Below are 13,922 nucleotides of genomic sequence, written 5' to 3'. Positions count from 1 at the left end.
TAGCACTCTGGCAAGCTCTATTTCTTTTAGTTCGCTTCCCCGTTCGCTTCCCGGTTCGCGAACCGGGAGCGAACCAAAAGAATTTTTTAAAAAGAAGAGTAAGTATAAGGGAAGTAAACAGAGAGTAATGTTAAAAGAAAGACAGCTATAGGGAGTAAACCAGAGATACTGTTTAATAGATCTATTTACCGAAGAAAAGATGGAAGAGGGTATAATTGTGAAAAACAAAATAGATAAGGAAGTGAAAGAAAAAAAAGAGAGTAGAACAATAACAAAGAAGAGTTTCTTGGAGAATGTGAGTGAATGTTCAAAATAAGATTAAAACATTTGGAATAACAGAGAGAAAAAACAGAAAACAGAAAAGAAAAAATAACAGAAAAAGATTAATTGAAACAGCAAAGAAATGTAAATAACATAGAGCCATATCATCAACATAGGCAATAAAAGTTTTGCAGCTTTTATCGGCAGAAATGTGTCGCTAAAGCCGCTTTTGCGGCGGAAAACTGCCGCTAAAACCACTTTTGCAACAGTTTTCTGCCAATAAAAACAGCAATAATTTTATTGGCTGTGTTCATAATATGCCCCTCAGTGTGCTTCAACTACACAGAAAAAGCATAATGAACAAGTAGTGAAAGAGTGATCAGTCAAAGACACTAAGAGTAATAGAGACGGAGTGAGTGAACAAGAGTGAGGAACTATGAGAAGAGAGGGACTGAGAAAAGGAGTGGAAGGAGTAGAGTAAGTAGGTAATAGAGAAAGGAATGAGGGAAGTAGCAAAGGCAGGAAACTGAGGGTTAAAGAAATTAAGCTGTCGAACTACTAGTAGGTGAATGTGATAGAAATGTAACGAAAAGAGTACAAAACATTTACCTTATAATTGTCGTTAACTTACTCACTTTTTGTTTTTATACTTTCAATCTGTGAAAGAGAGAACAAACATTTGAAAAATATTAAAACATGTATTTAAAAATTAGAAAAGACAAGGGAAAAGATTGAAGGACAAACAGTTTTTCAACAACTTTGACACTTACAGAAGCTTCTGCTTCTCCAGGCCCCCTACACAGTCCTAAAGATATACATTTTAAACTAACAGTATCTTGATGCAGATGAAGTGAGGCCTATCTTAAAACATGGTGCATCTTTTGCACTGCTGTTGTCTCACAAAAGTGTCGCAAGACCCTAACATTTTAAATGATTGTTTCAGGATGCCAATAAGATGTGTCCTATCCAGAGGTTTGTTTGAGGTGAGGCCTACTCAGGGTTCCAAATGAAATTTCGAGTTGTTGAAGAGAACAGAGGACATAATACATGTGAAGGCCTACCAATGAAGTAAGTCATGTCCACTTCACTCTTGAACAAAGGCCAGACCTCTTCTGTGTCCGTGGACAGACCTAAACTTCATCTGCACAATGTCATTCGTAAACTTGGGAAACACAGGTGATGTAATTGAAAAATGTGGAGTTTCTTTTCCTCATTTCACAATCACATCACCTGTGTTGCCTTTGGTTAGGTATCTCATAGTGCAGATGGAGTCTAGCATATCAAAGAGTACATAGAAGTTGAGCAGTATATACAACAATTTTGACATTTACAGAAGACTTAGCTTCTTATCTTGTTGGAGATGAAGTCAGGCCTGTCTTGCAACATGGTGCATCTTTTGCATCACTGCTGCATCGGTTTCATGTGGCACGGGTTTTTTACAGCATGACACATCTGCCTAGATGCATCAATTTGTAATTTTGTCGCCTCATAGCAAATCTTTTGCACCGCCGCTGCATCACAAAAGTGACGCACAGTGGCGCAAAAGAGGCATACACCTATCATAAATCTGTCCCTAACATTTGAAATGATTGATTCAGGATGACGATAAGGTGTGGCCTCTCCAGAGGTTTGTTTAAGGTGAGGCCTACTCAGGATTGCATATCAAATTTATGCTTGTTGAAGAATACAGAGGAGATAATACATGTGAAGGCCTACCAATGAAGTAAGTCATGTCCACTTCACTCTTGAACAAAGGCCAGACCTCTTCTGTGTCCGTGGACAGACCTAAACTTCATCTGCACAATGTCATTTGTAAACTTAGGAAACACAGGTGATGTAATTGAAAAATGTGGAGTTTCTTTTCCTCATTTCACAATCACATCACCTGTGTTGCCTTTGCTTAGGTATCTCATAGTGCAGATGTAGTGCAGCATATTAAACAGTACCCAGAAGTGCAGCACTGCATGCAACAACTTTGACACTTACAAAAGCTTCAGCTTCTGCATGCCCCCTACACAGTGCTAATTATATACATTTTAAACTGATGGTATCTTGCTGGAGATGAACTGAAACCTATCTTGCAACATGGTGCATCTTTTACACAAAAGTGACCCACAATGGAGCAAAAGAGGCGCACGGCCACCATAAATCTGACCCTAACATTTTAAATGATTGTTTCAAGATGCCAATAAGGTGTAACCTATCCACAGATTTGTTTCAGGTAAGTCCTACTCAGGGTTGCAGATGGAATTTAGGTTTGTTGAAGAATACAGAGGAGATAATACATGTGGAGGCCTACCAACGAAGTGAGTCATATCCACTGCACTCTTGAACAAATGTCAGACCTCCTCTGTCTCCAGGAACAGGCCTAAACCTCATCTACACAATGTGATGTGTAATGTTAGGAAACACAGGTAATATAATTGAAAAACGTGCAATTTTTTTTGCTCATTCCACAATCATATCACCTGTGTTTCCTTTGCTTAGGTATCTCATTGTGGAAATGTAGTCTATCATATGAAAGACTACGTAGAATATGAGCACTGTATGCAACAACTTTGACACTTACAGAAGCCTCTCCTTCTCCATGCCTCCTACACAGTTCTAAATGTACATCATAAATGCAAACAGTACAGAATTAATTATACATGTTAAATGGTTTATTTTTGCTGTTCTCAGAATGTATCAAATTTCACTAAAAACAGTGACTTGAAGGTATTCATCATATAACAGCGGGGAAAAAAAACACAATCAAAATGATTGTGTTTAAAAAACCCATACAACATAACAAATCAGAATTCAGAACTCCTTAAAGTTAACTTACTTTCCATGACGTCGAAGGATGTCCTATGAACAGCTTACACTCTGTTGTGCTGTTATTACTTTCAGACCGCCACTTTCTGAAAGAAAACCTCCATCGTTTTGAAAAACATGTTACATACAATAAATGACTTCTTGCTCTCTACCACACGTTTCCACAAGGCCAAATCATGTCAGAGCCATTTATAACTCTTAGAATTCTTGTAAGCCAATCCCGTCATGTTGTATTTCCGCAACTTTCACAATTAAAATGTTGAAGATCATTTTCACAATCCTGGACTAGTAATATCTTCCCCTTCTTGCTCAGTCATGTTCTACATTTCCTATGACACTGATACTGCTTACTATGAAGCAGACTTACACTATCTCTATGACTACTACAATTATTTAATTCTCTACATCACTTTTAATCACAAAGCAATATAAAACAGTAGACAGCATTGCAGACTTACATTCCCTCTACTCCATGTTTTGATTGGCTGCTTCAATTTGCTTATAAAAAGAAACAGTTTTTCTGAATTCATTCAAAGTGCAGTTATTTCTCCATGACGTCCAGTGTTATGGTAAGAAGTTATGTCTCTGTACTACACTTATCCTCAAGGCCAAATCGTGTAGGAGCCATTAGAACTTCTTGAAATTCCTCAGAGCACATCCCGAGATTCTTTCCCTAAAATTTTGGTTTTAAAAACACCAGGTAAGAGTTTTTAAGGTCATACGGCAATTTTTTTTTTTTAAATTAAAACAGAATCATTGCAGAATGACCAGCCATTTCTAGACTTTAAATAAGCTGTGTAATGTCCTGATGTTATTGAAGGACCGTCATGATATATAATTGCTGCAGTTACAAAAGTCCTTCCTGATATTGACAACTGTGAAGCCACAACATTTTTTATTAAAGTTGTCAATTTTGTTCCATCAGGCCTACATCGTTGGAACATTAAAATAACATACTGGCCATATGTTCGTATAAATAATGTGGACATCATTTCAGATTTACATTGGCTACACTCCATGTTGTGATCAGCTGCTTTTACTAGCTTATTAAAGGACACTGATTTACTGTCTGGCAAAGGTAAATATATAAATCTTTCTGAGTCTACACTAGTAGTACTTGATACCCTACAGTTCTCGCAGTCATGCTGCCATTGATAAGAAAGCCCAAACAGGTGATCTACATCTATACCTTCAGCATGCAATACATCAAGCATATACATTAAAAACTCCTGACAATCTTGCTGAATATTTTGAGAGAATTGTGTTTGGCCTGAACATCTGTCTAACAGATTTCGAATTTCAGACACACTTTCTATTTTTGTTCTATCAGTGCTACATTTCTCTAACACAGAATTTAACAAACTGCAAAATCTTTGATCAGAATTGACCACAATCTCTTCTTTTACATTTTCTAGAGAAAACAAAACATTAACCACTACATTAGCATAGCAGTTGACACCAGAACTGTTTTCAAATTGAAAACCAACAACATCTTCAACAGAATCCTTTTTGTTTCTGCTTATAATTTCAGGTTCATCGACTTTTCGTCTTTTTGCTACAACCTCCCCAGTATTGGTCACATTTCTTCGTTTCCGGCCTACCACACGTTTCTCAAACAAAGGATATTGAGGCAAATGTGGCGCATACTCTCTTCTCAACCTATTGTATTCCTTAACACAATCTAGATCCGCACAAATGTTTGTGACATCACACTCAATCAAGTACAATCCCGATAAAGTTCTAACTCGTGACAATGCCACATATGCCATACCCTCCTTGAACACAGAACTGCCAATATTCACCAATGCACTGTCTACACTTAAACCTTGTGATTTATGGATTGTCACCGCATATGCCAAGCAAACAGGAAACTGCTTACGGCGAACATATAAGTCTTTTACAAGCAAAAATCTAGCAGAACAATGACCAATTAGCTGTACTTCCTCAATGCCATCAAATTTAATTTTTAAAAATTCAATTCCATCTCTATTTCTGTATTTTACAAAATCAACAACATTACCCATTGATCCATTTACCAGACCTCTTTCAACATGTAAATTCCTTCTTAAAATTATACGGCAGTTCAAGCACACATTCAGAGTCTTTTCAAAACCTGCAGTTTTAGATATAGTCTTCTCTAATGAATCCAATTTTGTTTTCAAATTCTCAGACAAAATAATTGTTGATCCCATATGCTCTACTCTGTCAATAGCTTCCAGTTTCACAATCTCTTGCTTTTCTAAATGCAACATTTTGTTGTTGAATTTGGCACATTCTGCAAGAGTTGGCATCAAACATATTCCAGATTTCTTCTCAGTAATTTTCTGAAAAATATTCTCAGGCACAACATCTTGTTCTGGATATAAATTTGACAGTAATCCTGCATGTAAAGCTTCTTTCCCATGCTCGGTCACTTTTCCAATTCTAACATCTTGTAGAATAGTCTTGTAAACTTCATCCTTCGCCTGACGCATATTTTCATGCAGTTCAGCATAATTGAAGTTTAACCATATATTGACGTTGCCAATGCTCCCTAGGCACTTCCTGGTATCTTCATGCGTGAGCATTTTGAACACAGGTTGCCCTTTCACTGGTGTCAGCTGCAGAAGATCTCCGAAAACAATGATGTGTTTGCCACCAAATAACACATCATACTCTGTTTTGAGAACTTCTTGCATTCTCAAATGCACAAAGGCAAGCATGACATTGGAAACCATGCTTACTTCGTCAATGATAAGAAGTTTCATTTTCCTCAAGATTCTTGAAACTTCACAACAAGCATCTCCAGATAGCTTGTGATATTGTAATTTGTTGTCATGCTCCACTGGCAGCATCAGTAAACGATGTAAAGTAATCCCTTTAATGTTATGTGCTGCCAGTCCAGTTGGAGCGGTGACAACACAAGACAGCGATGACTCAGTCCTTTCCTGCAAATAACATGAAATTGCTTTAATAAGGAAACTTTTTCCAGTTCCCGCTTCTCCACTCACGTACAGTCGGACAGGCTTCAACGACGTACATGAGCACTCTTTCTTCTCATGACTTAATCCATGATCAATTTGCATGGTAACTTCGTCATATATTTTCCTCTGCTCAACGTTGAGTTGTCTTTCCAACTCTTCTAAGTTAACCGCATCCTCCTGAGCATGTGCCATGGCTCTTTCCACTTCATTCATAGCAGTGGCAGCTTCATTTTCGATAACAGGTCCTCCTAGTGGATCCTGACTCAATGAAGCAGAACTCTGACTGTCCTGAGAACTGTCTCTGGCAATCTCGGCTGCAATCGTTGCTTCCTGCTCAATTTCCGCATTCAACATTTCTACATATTTGGGAAAAGCAGGACATTCTATGGTCTCCTTGGCAGCATTGAAAGAGTCTTCGTAACAGAGGAAATCTCCAAGCAGTTCCTCTTCTGCACGCCAAGGCTTGAAAAGTTGCAAAAGTGCTAAATAGAAAAACTCCTTTTTTTCAGGAGATTCGCCACTCAATTTTCGATGGTTTACCAAGTGGCATTTTCTTTGCTTGACCAGACATCCCTCACTTCCTATTACAGCATACACTCCTTTCTCAGTATCTTCTTTGATGTTCCTCTTGAATATGTAATTTTGAAGAACCTCATACAGACAAACATTCTCAAGGTGACTGCTTCGATTTGGATAATATGTATCCAACATGTTGGTCTTCAAAATGTCGGTACTGTTTGGCTCCTTTTCCGCCAAATACTCAATTTCCCGCACAGGTTTCAGAACTCGATTACGCGTTGCAGCAAGACCAAGACTCGCCCAAACGATACTCCTGGATTTGGCATAGAGACTTGCTGAAGACAACCGGTCAGAACATTCGTAAGCTCCGATTTCTCGATGCGACAACATCTTCAGACTGAAACTGTACAACTTCTTACTGAGGCTCTTTTCATGGGAAATGTCCTCCCACATATCCTTCAATTCTGTCTTCTCTTTTTTGGTGATGTAAGATGTCACATACCGAGCCGCAGCCATACAGTTATCAGCCACAAACTGTATATCCATGTTAGCATTCCACATGGACAAAATCACCGGGTTGTAGTCGTTGATGTACTTGGACTCTTCGTTCCTCTTCAAATTGTATGTGTTTTTAGGTGATTTCTTCATCACATTATGTCGCAGCGAAGACATCAAACTGTTTACTCTTCCTTTAGAAATCACCGGTCGTGGAAAGCCGAAACGACATTTGGTGTAGAACTTGTCCTTGTCCTTGTACTTCTGATGAGTGAAAACCTGCTAATCATGCACTCATGTAGTGAATATATGAAGGAATTAAAACAGCAAATGAAAAAAGAAAATAGATTAAAGGATGTGCTAGAACTGCTTATATAGTCTCCGATTGGTAATTAAAGTAAACAGAGACAGAAAAGAAATGTTATAAATACATACTGATAATTATAAATTAATTTCTATTTAAGTATTACATTCCGCCCTTACAGAATGTTAAAACGTAAGGAAATGGTTGGTATAGTTATCTGTGAGAGGTTGGAACCCTAGTAACACATAATGCATTGAAGAGTCACAGATAAGCATAGCATGCTGAAAACGTGGCAGTTGTGACCATACATGCCAACATTTTGAAACAAGACAGTGGGAAATAGTTTATGGTTTTAATTGGTGGACCTAATTTTCTCTATTGGTGTTATTTGAAGCAAAAGAAATTTCAGGCGTGAGACAGCTAAAACGAAACCATTTTTGTCTTAAAAAGTCTGCCTTATTCAGGTCTGTTTGGATGTCTGGCTGAGACTTTCAGGAAGGTCTGACACTGCTGTGTCCCAAAGGATCTCTACACAATAAGTAGACTCTAAAGAATAAAAACAATTGTGGTACCCTTCAATTTATAATGTTTAATGTATACATGAAAAAAGATAAGAAATACGGTAAACAACTAAGTTATGGGAGTACATATATATTTGGCTCATATCAACTTTGAGAATAAATGTGTATTTGTCTATACAATCAGGGCAGGACTGGAAACCTAAAGCAGTCCCGGCAAATTTTGTCAGACCGGCCACCAAACGTTGCCTTGCGAGCGAGCGAGCTCAACCACTACAATGAGGCTTTGAGGGGTTCTCCCCCCAAGGAAATTTGGGGAAACACAACAAAAATTGTGTATTCTACAACGCATTTTTCATTATACATTCAATTGTATTAGCTTTTAAATAATAACAAATAATAGGCTTACAGTGCACCTGAATACCACAATCTGTATTGGGGCCATTCAATGGTTCCCTTACTATAGAACTCCAACACTGCCCCTCATCTCTCCATAGCCCCTCTCACATTTGCATTTAATTTTTTTATAATGCCTCTCATACCAGATCATGGCGTCGGAGCACTTTACATCAAACACACATAGAGACAATGAATAACATGTGTAAGTCCGTGTATAGAAAATGTTATGTAAGACAAAGGGTGCTACGAGGTGAAGGCATTTTTAAGAGTGCTTGGGCTGGAGAAGCACAAACTCAGGATTCTAAATATAACATAGTATTTAGGGTAACATGCAGTGGCAGCTGGCAAAATGTTAAAGTTGCAGGGCGTAACTACTTCATCGATTTAGAATGTGTTTACTTAACGTTCTAAACGTGCTCTAGGGGGTAGGAACAGTTGCTAACATATAAACATAAATAAACAAGCCCTCCTGTCTGCCTGGGCTGATCCAAATCTGCCAAGTGGCTGGCGCCTTGTCGCCTGTGAGCCTTCAGTCAGTCCCAGCTTTTTATTTAACATTAATCTGCATGTTGTGATAGTGTAGACCCAAAATGCAGGGTTGGGTTAAAAGCATAACCATTAGCCCCAGAGTGCAATAACCTGTTGACTAACATGTTATGATTCACTGATAATATTTAAAGTGACTTCGATCAATTTGTCAGTGGTATAAATAAAATGGTTTGTGATTTTACTTCCTTTTTTTCTTTTTTCTCCATCCATAATTCTTACATAATTGGGTGGTGAATAAAAGTTTAAAAAAATGTTGTGATATGAAAGATTTTTATTGTGACCAGAATCAATTCATCACCGTCCTCAAAGAGAATATACAATTGCTGTAACATTTCTGACAATATGACATGGTTTATCAGGTAGGTGGAGATGAGGTGCGGATGTTTGCATTCTGTTAACACTGTTCTGAAAACAAATGCAGGTGTTAAATACACCTTTGTTGTCCAAAGCAATGAGTACCTACTTGCGGTTTGGTTCATTGGACACAGCACCACATGCATGGCCCCTCCCTTATAGCACTAGGATGTGTTAAAGCAGGATCAGGATGCCTGAAGAGACGCAAGAAAAGGAATCCAATATACTGGCACCATGTGAGCTTCCATCATGCAAACTCACACTAAAATGGATACCTCTTAGGCTCCCTCGACCTCCATCCTTGAGGGACTGAGACCTGTTTCTAAAATTAGTGGGGGAACTCTGTGCACTCACTTCAACCCGGATTCATACCTTATCTTACGGTTACTTCACAGTGCCAGTGGTGCACATGACAAATAGAAAGGGTACAGAAAGAATAAGGAAGGGATCTTGGTAATTGGTAAATGGTCCTTTCTGGATGATATCCAACCCAATATGGCAGGGAAATTATATATCCAGTTCAGAATAGGGATCTTGCCGCTCTCTGCCTTCACCAACAAATGGCTGAAAGATACTCCCCTTGGGTGCCTCACTTGCAATTGTGCAGATGAGTCAGAGCTTCATGTTTTTTCTTTTGTTCTGGCTATAAAATAGCCAGATAGCGCTGGCTCATCCCACTTTGCAGGAATTTGGGGTGTATGTACTGTATGGAGGCATTTAGAATCTTGAAATGTGATTCTCACCCACCCATTGTTTTTGCCGTATCCCGATTGTTAAACTCAATGTGGTGTAGTCGTAGGGTGCTGATAAATTCGCCATCGCAATTGCAAAACTTCCATAGTGCATACATTGGTACATTTTAATCTTTTAACTTACTTTTAACCCCTTTTATTTTTTAACAATCAAGATTAATGATGAACTGAAATCTTATTACAGCAAAATGGCATGTGTATATATTTGACTGTTGTGGCTTTACACAGGGTATTTGACATGGTAGTTGGCTGAGGACGAGATAAAGCCCCGAATCCCACGAACCTCCCACCTTGTGACCACTGTGATGTACTCTAATGCTGCTAAATATGCAACTTGTGTTTTTACCTTATCTGTAATCTGCTGGTTTATGTTATGTCTTTTATCGTAACAGTTTTTACCATCTACCTTTTATGGTCTACACTGACCGAAATAAAATTTTTGAATTGAATTGGGTAATTGAATGAGTATGATCTTTGCTAAAATTAGAGTTTTTCTGTGTGATTGGCTACTACTGTCTTGTGCATTCCACACACATCACCCTGTTGCACCTTAACTTCCATTCTATGCCAAGATGCCGCTCCATCAAGAGACATTTCATTCTAGAAGTATGTATTAATATTAAAGTCTTCTGATGTAATACATTTCTCTGCCCCTATTAGACAGCTTCAATGTCGAAAAACAAAAAGGGAAGTAATAAAATGGTACCTTCTGTCATTACTGGGCACTCCACCTCATCCAGGCCTTCAAAATGTATTCTTTTTACTGTGGCTCTAAAGAAACGTGAAAGTGAAAAAGTTCAGGTCCTACGTCAAAACTGAAGGTAGGCTCATTAAAACTGCTTTCACTCTCACTAACACTACATACTGCTGGAATTACTAGCTTTGTGCAAAGAGCTAGCATAAGGCAGTAGGCTTTGCAGCCAAGATGGGGGCACTACATGAGAGAGGGACCCTCTAGGTGCACTTCACATGTGGCAGCGAGACACTCACTGAAGAAGAGAGTACTAAATATTTCTTCTTGTGAGCATCCATTTAATGCTGATTGGATGTTAGTAAGGGATGGGGAGGCGCCGGTGAGTCAGTCTCCTTCCTAGACTCCTGCCCAGCCCCTCACAAAGTCCAACCAACAGTGAGCAGAAAGAAAAAAAGAGGGTGAAGCTTATGACTTTTTTCCAAGCCAGCTCCACCCACTACTGCTGTGAATGTGATTGTCTGTCCTGCCCCCAACAATTGAAACCAGTGGCACAGAGTTGGCCACGTCCAGGGCTACAAACATATCGCCTTAGGGCGGATCAAACCACTGGCACTAACAAGATGCAATGACACCAGCATTCTCACTTGTGCCTCAGGGCGAGTGAAAATCTTGCTCAGCACGGGTGCAGTTTCATGCCCTGTAACAAAAAAGACACAGATCTTGCACCTGAAGGGGCAGACAGTCCTTTCACTGGGCAGCTTGTGAGTTTTATCCTTCTCCTCTTTCTCTCCTCCTCTTCTGTGTGGCAGGGCACCGCCCCTTTTGCCCACATGCACCATCCGCCCCCGGTAACATGTATTAGCAAGAATTTATTTCTACCCAAACAAACCATTTTTAGCAACATTAGCATAAAACTGGAAATAACATAACATTCTAACCTGTACTGATGGAGCAAGATTTCATACATAAAGAAACTTGCTTGGATTCAGCCCTCTCAAAATAACATGTAACTTAGTAACCAATATGTTTTGTGATTACTAAAAAAACGCACCACACGACATTTCTAGTATCTAGGGAAAGCTTGCGTATGTGCTTTTACTAACAGTAACCCAAGTGCATTAAAATGACCGCCAGAAATGCAGGAACTCTTCTGCGTATGCATCTGCCACATCTACGTGGTGGGACACATCTTTGCTTATGGTGGGAAATCTTTGCAGCTGCGCACTAGCGCCAAGATGGACGCTTCATGCTTTAACATACTGATGCATATGCTCCAGCTTGAACTAAAACTTGTGTGTGCTGCCTAACTATTAATGCTATAGTTAAAATGAAGTAAAGGGGTTATAGTAGAAATAAGTGGTATTCAGTGCATTCATTTATTTTCGCATTCTAATGTGTCTCTCTTTAACTTTATTATTAGCTCGTATTTGGTCCTGAAGGGTGACTTGTAATGTCATATTGAATGGGCACTGCGCATGAATCAAAAGTACTGAGAGTCCTCGAGCGGTGGCATTGAACTGATGCCAATGACAGACTTGCCTGTGATGCGCCTGGGAACTCGACCCTATGACCTGCAAAGAGGAATACAACTTGCAAATTTAAATTTAACTTTGTATATGAATTAAAACTAATATTGTTGGGTGGGAACATTGATCAACATTATTGAACGAAAATGACTTCATACTGGTATGGTGTGATGACCTCTCCTTGCCTTTCTGACCAATCAAATAAAGGGAATGCACAAATTTGCAACACTAGAGGTGGTACATTGCCCTGAAAACTAGTATAACTAAGGTAGGCTTAGTCAGTTAGATAGTCTGACTTGTCACAGACTTGTCACTGACCCAACATATGCTGAAGGAGAATCGAGAGCAGAGCGCTAGTCGAGCACTCTGTCAGAAGAATCAGGAGTTTGCTGAGGAGACGATGCAATCCTGGTTTTCTGTAGTTTTTTTCATGCACCATAAGACTCTTATATTGTTCATACTTTGGACTGAGTCACCGACAAGTGAATTCATGTGTTGGTGGGGTGGGGTGGGGGGTGGAGTGTTTATGACAGGGAGCACTTGAGACCTCTGAAATTGACGTGAAGGCAGTGCGAGTTTCTCAGTGCCTGTCAGTGAGTCCTAAAGGTGTGCAGATTACATGCACATCCAAACCTTGGCCTCTTTGCAGAGCGCACACAGCAATAGTTTCATATTTGGGATTGGGGGAAGGTATGAGATATGCATGTGGAGGATTTCAGAAAGATGGGGAAGAAAATGGGTCTTAACCGCTAAACTGAGTGAGAGAATGCAGACGAAAGTGGTCTGAAGGTGAGAACAGAGGTGACAGACTCTTCAAAGACCACTAACATTCCACAGACATTAGTAATGTTTAAGTAAGTCTTATATTTTCAGAATATGAAGCTGTTACAATTGTAATTATATAGGACATACCGCTTGGAAAGGATTCCTTGTTCCACTTCTTTTCCCACTCATCTTTTATAGACATTCACAGTCTTATGTGCACTTTTAATAGCCGCACCCACCCTACGCCTCCCCGAAATCCCTGACGTCCCCCCTCTCCCCCCAATCCGGCTAGGTGTATCATCTGTTTTATTCGGTTTGCAAAAGTGATTCTGAGAAAATCTAAAACTCGCCCAGGAGCGCATACCATTCATAGACACCCTAGCGTGCATTTGAAAAGACTTTTATAAACGAACAGCATATGCAAAACCCTGCAGCGCATGATATAAAGGCTCGTCAGGAAAGGTATGTTGCTGTTGGCATGAGACGCTCACGAGTGTGAGAGAGGTCACGGGGCGGAGGCCCACTGAGGGCTGCATGAAGGGTGCAGCCGGTGCACTGTCAGCGCTTTACATGTGAAACCGAGAGGAAGGGACAAGGGTCGAGTTTTAGCTGGGAGCAGCCAGTGGGAGACAACAACCTAAGGCCAGGCAAGACACGTCACGAGGCTGTAATTTATTTAAACAGCGTTTGTGTGAGTGTCTCCTGTCCGAGATGCTCACAAGTGGGTGCGAGGTCACGTGGAGAAGGCCCACTGAGGGCTGCGTGAAGGCTGCAGCCGGTGCACCGTCAGCGCTTTACATGTGAAATTCTAATGTGTCTCTCTTTGACTTTATTAATAGCTCGTATTTGGGCCTGAACGGTGATTTGTAATACCATATTGAATCCGCCCTGCGCATAAACCAAAAGTACCGAGAGCCCTTCCTCCTGAGTTAGTGATTATTTCATGAAGGTAAATGTTATATTTCTACTTATTATTCTAACACCCCGTTTTGATCCTTAGGACTTTGAG

Source organism: Lissotriton helveticus, chromosome 4_1 (assembly GCF_964261635.1).
Source record: "Lissotriton helveticus chromosome 4_1, aLisHel1.1, whole genome shotgun sequence".
NCBI classification, from domain to species: Eukaryota; Metazoa; Chordata; class Amphibia; order Caudata; family Salamandridae; genus Lissotriton; species Lissotriton helveticus.
Note: the sequence above shows the minus strand (reverse complement) of the source record.